The sequence below is a fragment of the Giraffa tippelskirchi genome, chromosome 1, assembly GCF_054371585.1.
Source record: "Giraffa tippelskirchi isolate mGirTip1 chromosome 1, T2T-mGirTip1v1.2.pri, whole genome shotgun sequence".
Lineage (NCBI taxonomy): Eukaryota > Metazoa > Chordata > Mammalia > Artiodactyla > Giraffidae > Giraffa > Giraffa tippelskirchi.
The window spans coordinates 123,400,665-123,414,345 of NC_137275.1; the positions used below are offsets into that span (position 1 = coordinate 123,400,665).

Sequence of the window (13,681 nt, forward strand, 5' to 3'; positions counted from 1 at the left end):
GTGTAAAGCTGGGTTGCTTATTTGATGCTTCTCTTGTTTCTTGAGGTAGGTTTGTATAGCTATGAGCCTCCCTCTTACTGAATTTACTGCTTTTACTCCTTTTACTGAATCCCATAGGTTTGGGGTTGTTGTGTTTTCATCATCATTTGTTTCTATGCATATTTTGATTTCCTTTTTGATTTCTTCTGTGATATTTTGGTTATTCAGAAATGTGTTGTTTGGCCTCTATATGTTTGTGTTTTTATAGCTTTTTCCCCCCTGTAGTTGATATCTAATCTTACAGCATTGTGATAAGAAAAAAAAATGCTTGAAATGATTTCATTTTTAAAAAATTTACCAAGGCTAGATTTGTGGTCCAGGATGTGATCTATCCTGGGGAGTCTGCTTTAAAAAATGTATGTTTATAGTCAGATAGTAAGAAAAATTATCCTTCTGTTTTGTTTATAAAAGATACTTGTTCTCCTTTGCCTCTCCACAGTAGACATATATGTGTTGAAAACATTTACAATCGTTAACTGTAGATCATTTATATTTTTCACTAGGTTTGAAGAGAATCTTAAATATGAAATAAAGTGATGGGGATATAACCCTATTTAGAAGACAAAAGATGTGAATTTCATAAAATATTGTCTTTAAATATATGCTGAATGATTTTCTGAGATTTTAACCACAGAACAAATTGATACAAAGATAGTGCTTGTCCTTTAAGAATTATAAACAGCATATGTTTTCATACTATTTTCAATTTTTCACATTTGGCATTTACTTTTGTCTGACATTTAAAAAATTGGAGCACGAGATAAACTGAAGCCTTCTTAATATTTTAGAAAAGGTTGATCCATCTTATTTGATATCTGTAAATGACATATTTCACTTTTAACAATGGGTCTTTGAGATCAACTAGTTTACTCAGCGGTAAATAACAAATCTGTTTTGGAAAACACAATATCATAGGAGTTTATAAGCCTCTTATTTCCATTTGAATTAACAAAATAAGGAGTAGACAAGGTCCATGGGCCTGTGAAGTCTCCCTTTTGTTTTGAGGTGTTAGGCCCAGTTTTAGTGGAGAATATGCAAAAGACCAGATTAATTCCATTGTACAGCCTTGTATGGGGAATATGGAAGGAGACATGTCTCTATTATTCTCCTGACTGAGGAAATACCAATGATCTTGTCAACAGACAGTGTCTATTAGCTTCATCTCAGTTTAAAAAATGTGTACAGGCCCTCCGTTGAGTTCTGGAATACATTCTGTGAAGGTTTTATGCTCAAGTAACTTGTAATATAGCAAAAAGGCAGAGAAGCCCACTTAATTATAATTGAATGTGTTGAGACAGAATGAGTCTAGCCAGATGGACACTTGTGATGCAAAGGACAGCATCACCAAGTTCTAGAGCCAACACATAAGTGACATTAGTGTAGGACTATAAATTTCTTTCAGATGTGCCAGCCTTTATGTAAACAGAATTATAGGCAAAGTAAAACAAAGTGAAATTTAAACCTTTACTCACTTGCTGTTAATCAGTGATTCCCCATCTGATTTAGGATGAAATCCAAAGTTCTTCCCATGTCTTCTGAGGCAGATGTGATCTGACCCCTGGTTGTGGGTCTAGTTTCACCTTTCTCTATCTCCTTGCACTGGTCTCTGCCCACATTGGCCCCCTCATTATTTCTCAGATGTGCTGAATGCCTCCTTAAGACAGGCATTTGCATGCTCCTCCTGCCTAGAATACTCCTCACCCAGATGTGCACATCACTTCTGTCTTCAACTTATTCTTCTTGCTCAGAAGTCACCTGCTCAGAATAACTGAGAACCTCCCCGTACACAATAGCAACCCTCCCTTGTATTTTCCATGTGCCTTTCTGCACAGCACTGGTCCTAACTGATATGTATTTGTTTATATATCTGTTTATGACTGACTTTCCCACTAGAATCTAAGTTCCTAAGAACAAGAACTATTCCTACTTTATTAATAGTGTCTCCCCAGCACTTAAAACAGTGTCTGTGTTTTAGCAGAAATGTCATATGTACAGAATTCATTAATTATTCAGATATATCAACTGGTCTTTCCTTCTCATGATTAGTCACTTGGAACTTAGACACAGCTCCTCAAGAGAAAGTGAGCCAGAAAGACTCAGGTGTATCTCTAAGGCCTTTGTCCCAGATACTGGGTCCAAATTCAATACTTCCACTGGATGGGGATTTCACAGTCACCTTAGGTATGCACAGTTCTCAGTCTCATTAACTTCAGCATTGTACAGAATTACCAGCAGGTTCTGCCTTGTTATGGCATAATTCCTGGTAACATATTGCACTTAATTCTCATACAAAGTATTCTTTATTGTCTCATTGTCAAATATTCCTATACATGTAAGCCAAAAGAAGAAGCTCTCAAATACTAATTAAAATACAAATTGACATACATTCATAAACATGTGACAGATGAGAATACTCAAGCCAAGAAAGTAACTTACATCAGTTAAGGATGAAAAAAAAGAAAAAGAAAAATTGAGTGGGGGGGAGAGGAATAAGCACCCTAAAACTGTCCAATTAAGGACAAATTGGATATGAATAGTGTGCATATTGACTCCTTAGAATCTGCACAGTGCTGAAAAAAGTCAAAGTGCATGCAGATTACTGTGCTAACAGAACTGACCATTTAAAGCTGACTACAAATGTTCAATTATTTTCTAATGTCAACAAACTATAATCAAATTGTACAAAACGACACCTCATTAAAACTCAGTTAACTGCTTGAATCAGTGGCAATCATTTCCCCTCTATTTTTGTCTGAAATAATTAGCAGTGATTTTAAAATCCATAGCAAGTTCAGAGTGAAGTTGGCAAAAATGACTTGTCATTACGGTTAAAGTGATGGAGGTGTCATCAAGAGAGATGGTTCCGTTTTGTGAAAGTCACTCAGTCATGTCTGACTCTTTGCCACACCATGGACTGTACAGTCTGTGGAATTCTCCAGGCCAGAATACTAGAGTGTATAGCCTTTCTCTTCTCCAGGGGATCTTCCCAACCCAGGAATTAAACCCAGGTCTCCCGTGTTGCAGGTGGCTTCTTTATCAGCTGAACAAGGGGGTAAGTAACTCATCTGTGTTAAACAACTCTCTGAATGAGTCCTAATATCATTAATCCTCAGAACTGGACATCTGCTTAGAGCACAACTTAGAACTATCTCCTGCCCTTACAGATGGGGTACAATGATTACAGTCAGGTCAGGTAGAAACTTGATGGGGAATCAGTTCAGTTTAGTCACTTAGTAGTGTCCAGCTCTTTGCAACCTCATGGACTGCACCACATTAGGCTTCCCTGTCCATCACCAAGTCCCGGCGGCTGCCTAAACTCATGTTTGTCAAGTTGGTGATGCCATCCAACCATCTCATCCTCTGTCGTGCCCTTCTCCTTCTGATTTCAATCTTTCCCATCATCAGGGTCTTTTCCAATGAGTAGGGTCTATGCATCAGGTGGCCAAAGTGTTAGAGCTTCAACTCTCACATCCATACATGACTACTGGAAAAATCGTAGTTTTGACTAGATGGACCTTTGTTGGCAAAGTAATGTCTCTAATTTTTAATATGCTGTCTAGGTTGGTCATAGCTTTTCTTCCAAGAAGCAAGTGTCTTTTAATTTCATGGCTGCAGTCACTATCTGAGGTGATTTGGGAGCCCAAGAAAATAAAGTCTGTCACTGTTTCCATTGTTTCCCTGTCTATTTGCCATGAAGAGATGGGACCAGACACCATGATCTTAGTTTTCTAAACATTGAGTTTTAAGCCAACTTTTTCACTCTCCTTTTTCACTTTCATCAAGACGCTCTTTAGTTCTTCTTTGCTTTCTGTCTTAAGGGAGGTGTCATCTACATATGTGAGATTATTGATATTTCTCCTGGCAATCTTGATTCCAGCTTGTGCTTCATCCAGCCTGGCACTTCTCATGATGTACTCTGCATATAAACTAAACAAGCAGAGTGACAAAATACAGTCTTGACATAATCCTTTCCTGATTGAAACCAGTCAGTTGTTTCATGTCCATTCTAACTGTTGCTTATTTACCTCATACAGATTTTTCAGGAGGCAGGTAAGGTGGTCTGATATTCCCATCTGTTTCAGAATATTCCACAGTTTGTTGTGATCCACACAGTCAAAGGCTTTTGCATAATCAATAAAGCTAAAGTAGATGGTTTTCTAGAACTATCTTACTTTTGTGATGATCCAACCTATGTTGGCAATTTGATCTCTGGTTCCTCTGCCTTTTCTGAATCCAGCTTAAACATCTGGTAGTTCATGGTTCATGTACTGTTGAAGCCTGGCTTGGAGAATTTTGAGCATTACTTTGGTAGCATGTGAGATGATGCAATTGTGCAGTAGTTTGAACATTATTTAGCATTGCCTTTCTTTGGAATTGGAATGAAAACTGACTTTTCCAGTCCTGTGGCCACTGCTGAGTTTTCCATATTTGCTGGTATCTTGAGAGCAGCACTTTCACAGCATCATCTTTGAGGATTTGAAATAGCTCAACTGGAATTCCATCACCTCCACTAGCTTTGTCTGTAGTGATGCTTCCTAAGGCTCACTTGACTTCACATTCCAGGATGTCTGGCTCTAGTTAAGTGATCACACCATCGTGGTTATCTGGGTCATGAAGATCTTTTTTTGTATAGTTTTTCTGTGTATTCTTGCCACCACGTGTTAGTATCTTCTGCTTCTGTTAGGTCCATACCATTTCTGTCCTTTATTGTGCCCATCTCTGCATGAAACTTTCTGTTGGCATCTCTGATTTTCTTGATGAGCTCTCTAGTCTTTCCCATTCTATTGTTTTCCTCTATTTGTTTGCATTTATCGTTGAGGAAGGCTTTCTTATCTCTCCATGCTTTTCTTTGGAACTCTGCATTCCGATGGGTATATCTTTCCTTTTCTTCTCTGTCTACTGCTTCTCTTCTTTTCTCAGCTATTTGTAAGGCTTCCTCAGGCAACCATTTTGCCTTTTCGCATTTTTTTTTCTTGTACAATGTCAAGAACCTCTGTCCATAGTTCTTCAGGCACTCTGTCTATCAGATCTAATCCCTTGAATTTATTTCTCACTTCCACTGTAAGAAATTTGATTTAGGTTATACCTGAATGTTCTAGTGGTTTTCCCTACTTTCTTCAATTTAAGTCTGAATTTTGCAATAATTAGTTCATGATCTGAGCAACAGTCAGCTCCTGGTCTTGTTTTTATTGACTGCATAGAGCTTCTGCATCTTTGGCTGCAAAGAATATAATCAATCTGATTTTGGTATTGACCATCTGGTGATGTCCATGTGTAGAGTCTTCTCTTGTGTTGTTGGCAGAGGGTGTTTGCTATGACCAGGAGTTTTCTTGGCCAAACTCTGTTAGCCTTTGCCGTGCTTTATTTTTTACTCCAGGGGCAAATTTACCTGTTACTCCAGGTATCTCTTGACTTCCTACTTTTGCATTCCAGTCCCCTATGATGAAAAGGACACCTTTTTTGAGTATTAGTTCTAGAAGGTCTTGTAGGTCTTCATAGAACCGTTCAACTTCACCTTCTTCAGCATTACTTGTTGGGGTATAGACTTCGATTATTGTGATATTGAATGGTTTGGAAATGGACAGAGATCATTCTGTCATTTTGAGATTGCACCCAAGTACTGCATTTCGGACTCTTTTGTTGACTATGAAGGCTACTCCATTTCTTCCAAGGGATTCTTGGCCACAGTAGTAGATATAATGGTCATCTGAATTAAATTCGCCCATTTCAGTCCATTTTAGTTCACTGATTCCTAAAATGTTGATGTCCACTCTTGCCATCTCCTTTTGACCACTTCTAATTTACCTTGATTCATGGACCTAACATTACAGGTTCCTATGCAGTGTTTATATTTACAGTATTGGAGTTTACTTCCATCACCAGTCACATCCACAGCTGGGCATTGTTTCTTTTTGGCTTTGTCTGTTCATTCTTTCTGGAGTTATTTCTCTACTCTTCTCCACTAGCATATCGGGCACCTACTGACCTGGGGAGTTCATCTTTCAGTGCAATATCTTTTTGCCTTTTCGTATTGCTCATGGGGTTCTCAAGGCAAGAATACTGAAGTGGTTTGCCATTCCCTTCTCCAGTAGACCACATTTTGTCAGAACTCTCCACTATGACCCATCCATCTTGGGTGGCCCTACATGGCATGGCTGATAGTTTCATTGATTTAGACAAGGCTGTGATCCATGTGATCAGTTTGATTAGTTTTCTGACTGTGGTTTTCATTCTGTCTGTCCTCTGAGGGATAAGGATAAGAGGCTTATAGAAACTTCCTGATTGGAGTGAATGTATGCGGGGCTGGAAACTGGGTCTTATTCTGATGGGCAGGGCCATGCTCAGCAAATCTTTAACACAATTTTCTACTGATGGGCGGGTCTGTGTTCCCTGCCTGTTTTCTGACCTGAGACCAAACTATGGTGGAGGTAATGAAGATAATGGTGACCTCCTCAAAAGATCTCATGAACACTGCCATACTCAGTGTCCCCGACCTTGCAGCAGGCAACTGGTGACCCAGGCCTCCACTGGAGACTCCTGGACACTCCTAGACACATGTAAGTCTGGGTCAGTGTCTTGTGACGTCACTGCTCCTCTCTCTTGGGTCCTGGTGTGCACACGGTTTTATTTGAGCCCTCTGGTCTTCTCTGGTGCAATGTGGTTTGATTGTAAACGTGATTTTTGCCTCTCCTACTGTCTTGCTGGGACTTCTCCTTTGCCCTTTGATGTGGGGTATCTTTTTTTTTGGTGGGATCCAACATTCTCCTGTCGATGGTTGTTCAGCAGTGAGTTGTAATTTTGGAGTTCTCATAGGAGAAGATGAGCACACGTCCTTCTAGTCCACCATCTGAGACTAAAAATTATTGATGAATTTTGTGGTGTCTAAAGGAGCAAACTAGGTTTTTTTCACTGTGATAAAAACTGAGAATTCACAAGAGTTTTGATTGTCAGTGTGCTGGCTTATGGCATGTGTTGGCACCTCTGAAGCAGTACAGAGTAAAGAGTATGATTGAAAGGGAGGCATGCCTGTGATCCGATGAACAGATCCTCTCTCTGGCAGTTGAAGTTGGGGTCCCCACTGGTTAGGAAAACATGTTCTTCTGAAGCTTAGTTTTCATGTATGATTTTTCCCTGGAAGAGAATGTGGAAAGCTCCTGAAAATGATTATACTTTCAAGTAAAGATAGCTAACTACTTATATATATATTATAAGTTATAATATATTATAATAACATAATATAATATTCTATAATATATAAGTATCTATATAAAATTTTATAATCATTTTTATTTTATAATTATCAATATTATAATTATATATTAATATATTATATTAATATTTATAATAGAGATAATATATTATATATTATAATAATGTATTATATATGTATGCATATATAATATACATATACATGTATGTACATATGTATATATAATGTATTATTATTATATGTTATATATATTATTATATGTGCAGTCCTCTTGCCTGGAAAATCCCATGGATGGAGGAGCCTGGTAGGCTGCAATCCATGGGGTCGCTGGGAGTCGGACACGACTGAGCGATTTCACTTTCACTTTTCACTTTCATGCATTGGAGAAGGAAATGGCAACCCACTCCTGTACTCTTGCCTGGAGAATCCCAGGGACGGGGGAGCCTGGTGGGCGGCCGTCTCTGGGGTCGCACAGAGTCGGACATGACTGAAGCGACTTAGCAGCAGCAGCATATATAATATATATAATATACATATATATACACATATATACATATACATATACATATATATATATATATATATATATATTTCAGATTCTTTTCCCATAGTGGTTGATGTAGAATATTAAGAAGAGTAACCTGTGCTATACAGTCTTTGTTGATTATCTATTCTATATATTATAGTGTGTATATGTTAATCCCAAACTTTTAATTTATCTCTTCCTCCCCACATTTTCCCTTTGGTAGCCAGAAGTTATAGTTTTCTCCACATATTTGCCCAGGAGTGTCATTGCAGGATCATATGGTTTTTTAGTTTTGTAAGGAATCTCTATGCTATTCTCCATAGTGGTGCACCAATTCACATTCCCACCAACAGTGTACTAGACGGGTTCCCTTTTCTTCAAACCCTCTTTAACATTTATTTCTTGTAGCCTTTTGATGATGCCATTCTCACTGGTATGAAATCAGTGAGTCTTTATTTTGGGCATTCTGTAGATTAGTGATTTTTTAGTTATGTCATAGACTCTGTGATTTTACTTTGAATTTCCCTAACAACTAATGATGTTGAAAATCTCAGCATGTGCTTGACATTTTAATTATCTTTTTTGGTGAAAAGCCTTAAGATATTTTCATCTTTTAAACATTAATTTGTTTTTCTTCTTACAGTTGAGTAGCTAAAGTTACTCACATTCTCTGGATATGAACCCTTTATCAGATGTGTATCTTTCAAGTCTTTTCCCTGTTTGTGGGTTGTCTTTCTATTTTCTTATGAGTATATTTTGAAAAGAGTCTCTTATTTTGACCAAGTTCAATTTAGCAATTACTTATTTCCTACTTTGTGCTTCTTGTGTCCTTTATGAGTGGAAATAACCCCAAATCCCGAAAGTTTTCTCCCAAAATTTGGATCTTCAACTCTTTCATTTAGATTAATGATAAATTTCAAATCAGTTTTTGTAATACAATGAAGTAAATATAAAAATTTTCTCCATCTAGATACCAAGAATTTCTAGGACCAGTTGTTTAAATTTTATCACTTCCGTTTTGAATTTCCTTGGCATCTTTGTCAAAAACCAGTTGACTATACACATGAATGTTTATGAGCACTATATCATAAGTACTGGCAAACTTAGTTTGTAAAGGGATAAAAACTAAAAATTTAGACTTTTCAGGCAATTCATTCTCTGTTACAGCTACTAAACTCTGCCGCTGTAGCATGAAAGCAGCCATAGATAACATGTAAATAAACAGTCATTGCTGAGTTTCATTAAAACTCATTTATAAAAAAGGCAGAAGACCAGAGTCAGTACATGGGTCATGGTTAGCTGATCCCTGTGTTGTATTTTATTGATCTCTAGCCAATAAAACAATACATTAATTATTATAACCTTATTATATATCTTGAAATGTTGTTTTTAAAAAATTTTTAGTTCTCTCAACCTTGTTAAATCTATTTGTTATATCAGCTTTTTTTTGATATATTTAAGTGATCATATCATTTGCAAATAATAAAATTTTATATTTTCCTTTCCATTCTCTAACTTAAAGTTCCTTTTACTCCCTTATCCCAGTGGCTTGAACCTCTAGTAAGATACTGAAGTAGCAAGAACTTGCCTTATTTGGAATCTTATGGGTAAAGAGTGCCTGATGAACTATGGATGGAGGTTCGTGACATTATACAGGAGACAGGGATCAAGACCATCCCCAAGAAAAAGAAATGAAAAAAAAAGCAAAATGGCTGTCTGAGGAAGCCTCACAAATAGCTGTGAAAAGAAGAGAAGCAAAAAGCAAAGGAGAAAAGGAAAGATATACCCATTTGAATGCAGAGTTCCAAAGAATAGCAAGGAGAGATAAGAAAGCCTTCCTCAGCAATCAATGCAAAGAAATAGAGGAAAACAATAGAATAGGATAGACTAGGGATCTCTCCAAGACAATTAGAGATACCAAGGGAACATTTCATGCAAAGATGGGCACAGTAAAGGACAGAAATGGTATGGACCTAACAGAAGCAGAAGATATTAAGAAGAGGTGGCAAGAATACACAGAAAAACTATACAAAAAAGATATTCATGACCCAGATAATCATGACGGTGTGATCACTCACCTGAACCAGACATTCTAGAATGTGAAGTCAAGTGGGCCTTAGGAAGCGTCACTACAAACGAAGCTACTAGAGGTGACTGAATTCCAGTTGAGCTATTTCAAATCCTAAAAGATGATGCTATGGAAGTGCTGCACTCAATATGTCAGCAAATTTGGAAAACTCAGCAGTGGCCACAGGACTAGAAAAGGTCAGTTTTCATTCCAATCCCAAAGAAAGGCGATACCAAAGATTCCTCAAACTACTGCACCAATGCACTCATCTCACACACTAGTCGGAGAAGGGAATGGCAACCCACTCCAGTACTCTTGTCTGGAGAATCCCATGGACAGAGGAGCCTGGTAGGCTGCAATCCATGGGGTCGCTAGGATTCAGACATGACTGAGTGACTTCACTTTCACTTTTCACTTTCATGCATTGGAGAAGGAAATGGCAACCCACTCCAGTGTTCTTGCCTGGAGAATCCCAGGGATGGCAGAGCCTGGTAGGCTGCCATCTATGGGGTTGCACAGAGTCGGACATGACTGAAGCAACTTAGCAGCAGCAACAGCAGCAGCACACACTAGTAAATAACGCTCAAAATTCTCCAAGCCAGGCTTCAGCAATGCATGAACTGTGAATTTTCAGATATTCAAGCTGGTTTTAGAAAAGGAAGAGAAACCAGAGATCAAATTGCCAACATTCGTTGGATCATTGAAAAAGCAAGAGATTTCCAGAAAAACATCTATTTCTGCCTTATTGACTATGCCAAAGGCTTTGACTGTGTGATTCACAATAAACTGTGGAAAATTCTGAAAGAGATGGGAATACCAGACCACCTGACCTGCCTCTTGAGAAACCTGCATGCAGGTCAGGAAGCAACAGTTAGAACTGGATGTGGAACAACAGACTGGTTCCAAATAGGAAAAGGAATACGTCCAAGCTGTATATTGTCACCCTGGTTATTTAACTTCTATGCAGAGTACATCATGAGAAACTCTGGGCTGGATGAAGCACAAGCTGGAATCAAGATTGCTGGGGGAAGTATCAATAACCTCAGATATGCAGATGACACCATCCTTATGGCAGAAAGTGAAGAAGAACTAAAGAGCCTCTTGATGAACGTGAAAGAGGAGAGTGAAAAAGTAGGTTTAAAACTCAACATTCAGAAAACTAAGATCATGGCATCTGGTCCCATCACTTCATGGCAAATAAATGGGGAAACAGTGGAAACAGTGGCTGACTTTATTTTTGGGGGCTCCAAAACCACTGCTGATGGTGATTGCAGCCATGAAATTAAAAGACGCTTACTCCTTGGAAGGAAAGTTATGACCAACCTAGACAGCATATTAAAAAGCAGAGACATTATTTCATCAAGAAAGGTCTGTCTAGTCAAGGCTATGGTTTTTCCAGTAGTCATGTATGGATGTGAGAGTTGGACTATAAAGAAAGCTGAGCACAGAAGAATTGATGATTTTGAACTGTGGTGTTAGAGAATCCTCTTGAGAATCCCATGGACTGCAAGGAGATCCAACCAGTCCATCCTAAAGGAAATCAGTCCTGTGTGTTCATTGGAAGGACTAATGTTGAAGTAGAAATTCCAATATTTTGGCCACCTGATGTGAAGAACTGACTCATTTGAAAAGACCTTGATCCTGGGGAAGATTGAAGGCAGGAGGAGAAGGGGACAACAGAGGATGAGAAGGTTAGATGGCATCACCGTCTCAATGGACATGAGTTTGTGTAAACTCTGGGAGTTGGTGATGGACAGGGAGGCCTGGCATGCTGCGGTTCATGGGGTCACAAAGAATCGGTCATGACTGAACTGCTGAACTGAACTGATGGGTAAAGATCCTATTTTTGTGCATTTCAGGTTGATATTATCAATAGGTTTTATTGATGCTCTCGATAGGATGACTGTTTTCAGGTCGAGGAATTTCCCTTCATTTCCTAGTTAACTGAGAGTTATTTAAAGTGACTTCTGCATTTTGTCAAGTGCTTTTCATCTGAGCAGCTATCAAGATAGTAAAATTAATTTTCCTTTTAGACTATTAATAAGGAGAATTATGATTTATTCAAATTCCTATGATACCCTTTGGCAATGGAAGAGAGTTTTATCAACGTTTGTGTGATTTCTTTTAAATATTAGTTGTTCTAGTATATATGTGTGTATGTGTTTTGAACATTTTATCTGTGGTATCTCACTGTGGTTTTAATTTACATGTTTCTGATCGCTGCTAATACTAAGAATTTTTTTTTTTTCAGAGAATACTGGCTCTTCTTACATCTTCCTTTTTTAGGTGACTATCAAGTCTTTCGTTCCAATCCCAAAGAAAGGCAATGCCAAAGAATGCTCAAACTACCGCACAATTGCACTCATCTCACATGCTAGTAAAGTAATGCTCAAAATTCTCCAAGCCAGGCTTCAGCAATACGTAAACCGTGAACTTCCAGATGTTCAAGCTGGTTTTAGAAAAGGCAGAGGAACCAGAGATCAAATTGCCAATATCCGCTGGATCATCAAAAAAGCAAGAGAGTTACAGAAAAATATCTATTTCTGCTTTATTGACTATGCCAAAGCCTTTGACTGTGTGGATCACAATAAACTGTGGAAAATTCTGAAAGAGATGGGAATACCAGACCATCTGACCTGTCTCTTGACAAACATGTATGCAGGTCAGGAAGCAACAGTTAGAACTGGACATAGAACAACAGACTGGTTCCAAATAGGAAAAGGAGTCTGTCAAGGCTGTATATTGTCACCCTGCTTATTTAACTTATATGCAGAGTACATCATGAGAAACGCTGGGCTGGAAGAAACACAAGCTGGAATCAAGATTGCCAGAAGAAATATTAATAACCTCAGATATGCGGATGACACCACCCTTATGGCAGAGAGTGAAGAAGAACTAAAGAGCCTCTTGATGAAGGTGAAGGAGGAGAGTGAAAAAGTTGGCTTAAAGCTCAACGTTCAGAAAACTAAGATCATGGCATCTGGTCCCATCACGTTGTGGGAAATAGATGGGGAAACAGTGGAAACAGTGTCAGACTTTATTTTTTTTGGGCTCCAGAATCACTGCTGATGGTGACTGCAGCCATGAAATTAAAAGACGCTTACTCCTTGGAAGGAAGGTTATGGCCAACCTAGATAGCATATTTAAAAGCAGAGACATTACTTTGCCAACAAAAGTCCATCTAGTCAAGGCTATGGTGTTTCCAGTGGTCATGTATGGATGTGAGAGTTGGATGGTGAAGAAAGCTGAGCGCCGAAGAATTGATGCTTTTGAGCTGTGGTGTTGGAGAAGACTCTTGAGAGTCCCTTGGACTGCAAGGAGATCCAATCAATCCATCCTAAAAGAGATCAATCCTGAGTGTTCATTGGAAGGTCTGATGTTGAAGCTGAAACTCCAATACTTTGGGCACCTCATGCGAAGGGTTGACTCATTGGAAAAGACCCTAATGCTGGGTAGGATTGGGGGGAGGAGGAGAAGAGGACGACAGAGGATGAGATGGTTGGATGGCATCACCAACTCGATGAACACGGGTTTGGGTAGACTCCGGGAGTTGGTGATGGACAGGGAGGCCTGGCGTGCTGCGGTTCATGGGGTCGCAGAGAGTAGGACACGACTGAGCGACTGAACTGAACTGAACTGATCAAGTCTTTCACCACTTTAAAAAACTTGGGTTGTCTTTTTATTGCCATTATAGGAGTTATTTAAATATTTTGGACATTGGTCCTCCGTTGAAAATATTTGTTACAAATACATTCTCTCGGTTTATGGCTTTTCTATTAATTTTCTTTTCTGGTGTTTTTGAACTGTATGCCTTTAATTTTCTTAATGGTTCCTATGT

At 38.6% G+C, this 13,681-nt stretch overlaps 1 long non-coding RNA gene across 1 annotated transcript in view; it reads right to left on the bottom strand.

Moving 5' to 3' along the window:
- Positions 1–4,836: 4,836 nt before the first annotated feature.
- LOC145508016 (uncharacterized) overlaps positions 4,837–13,681 on the bottom strand; it is a 34,749-nt gene continuing 25,904 nt past the window's right edge. The window contains exon 4 of the long non-coding RNA XR_014055290.1: positions 4,837–7,170. This is a non-coding gene — a long non-coding RNA (uncharacterized LOC145508016). The remainder of the gene's footprint in view (positions 7,171–13,681) is intronic.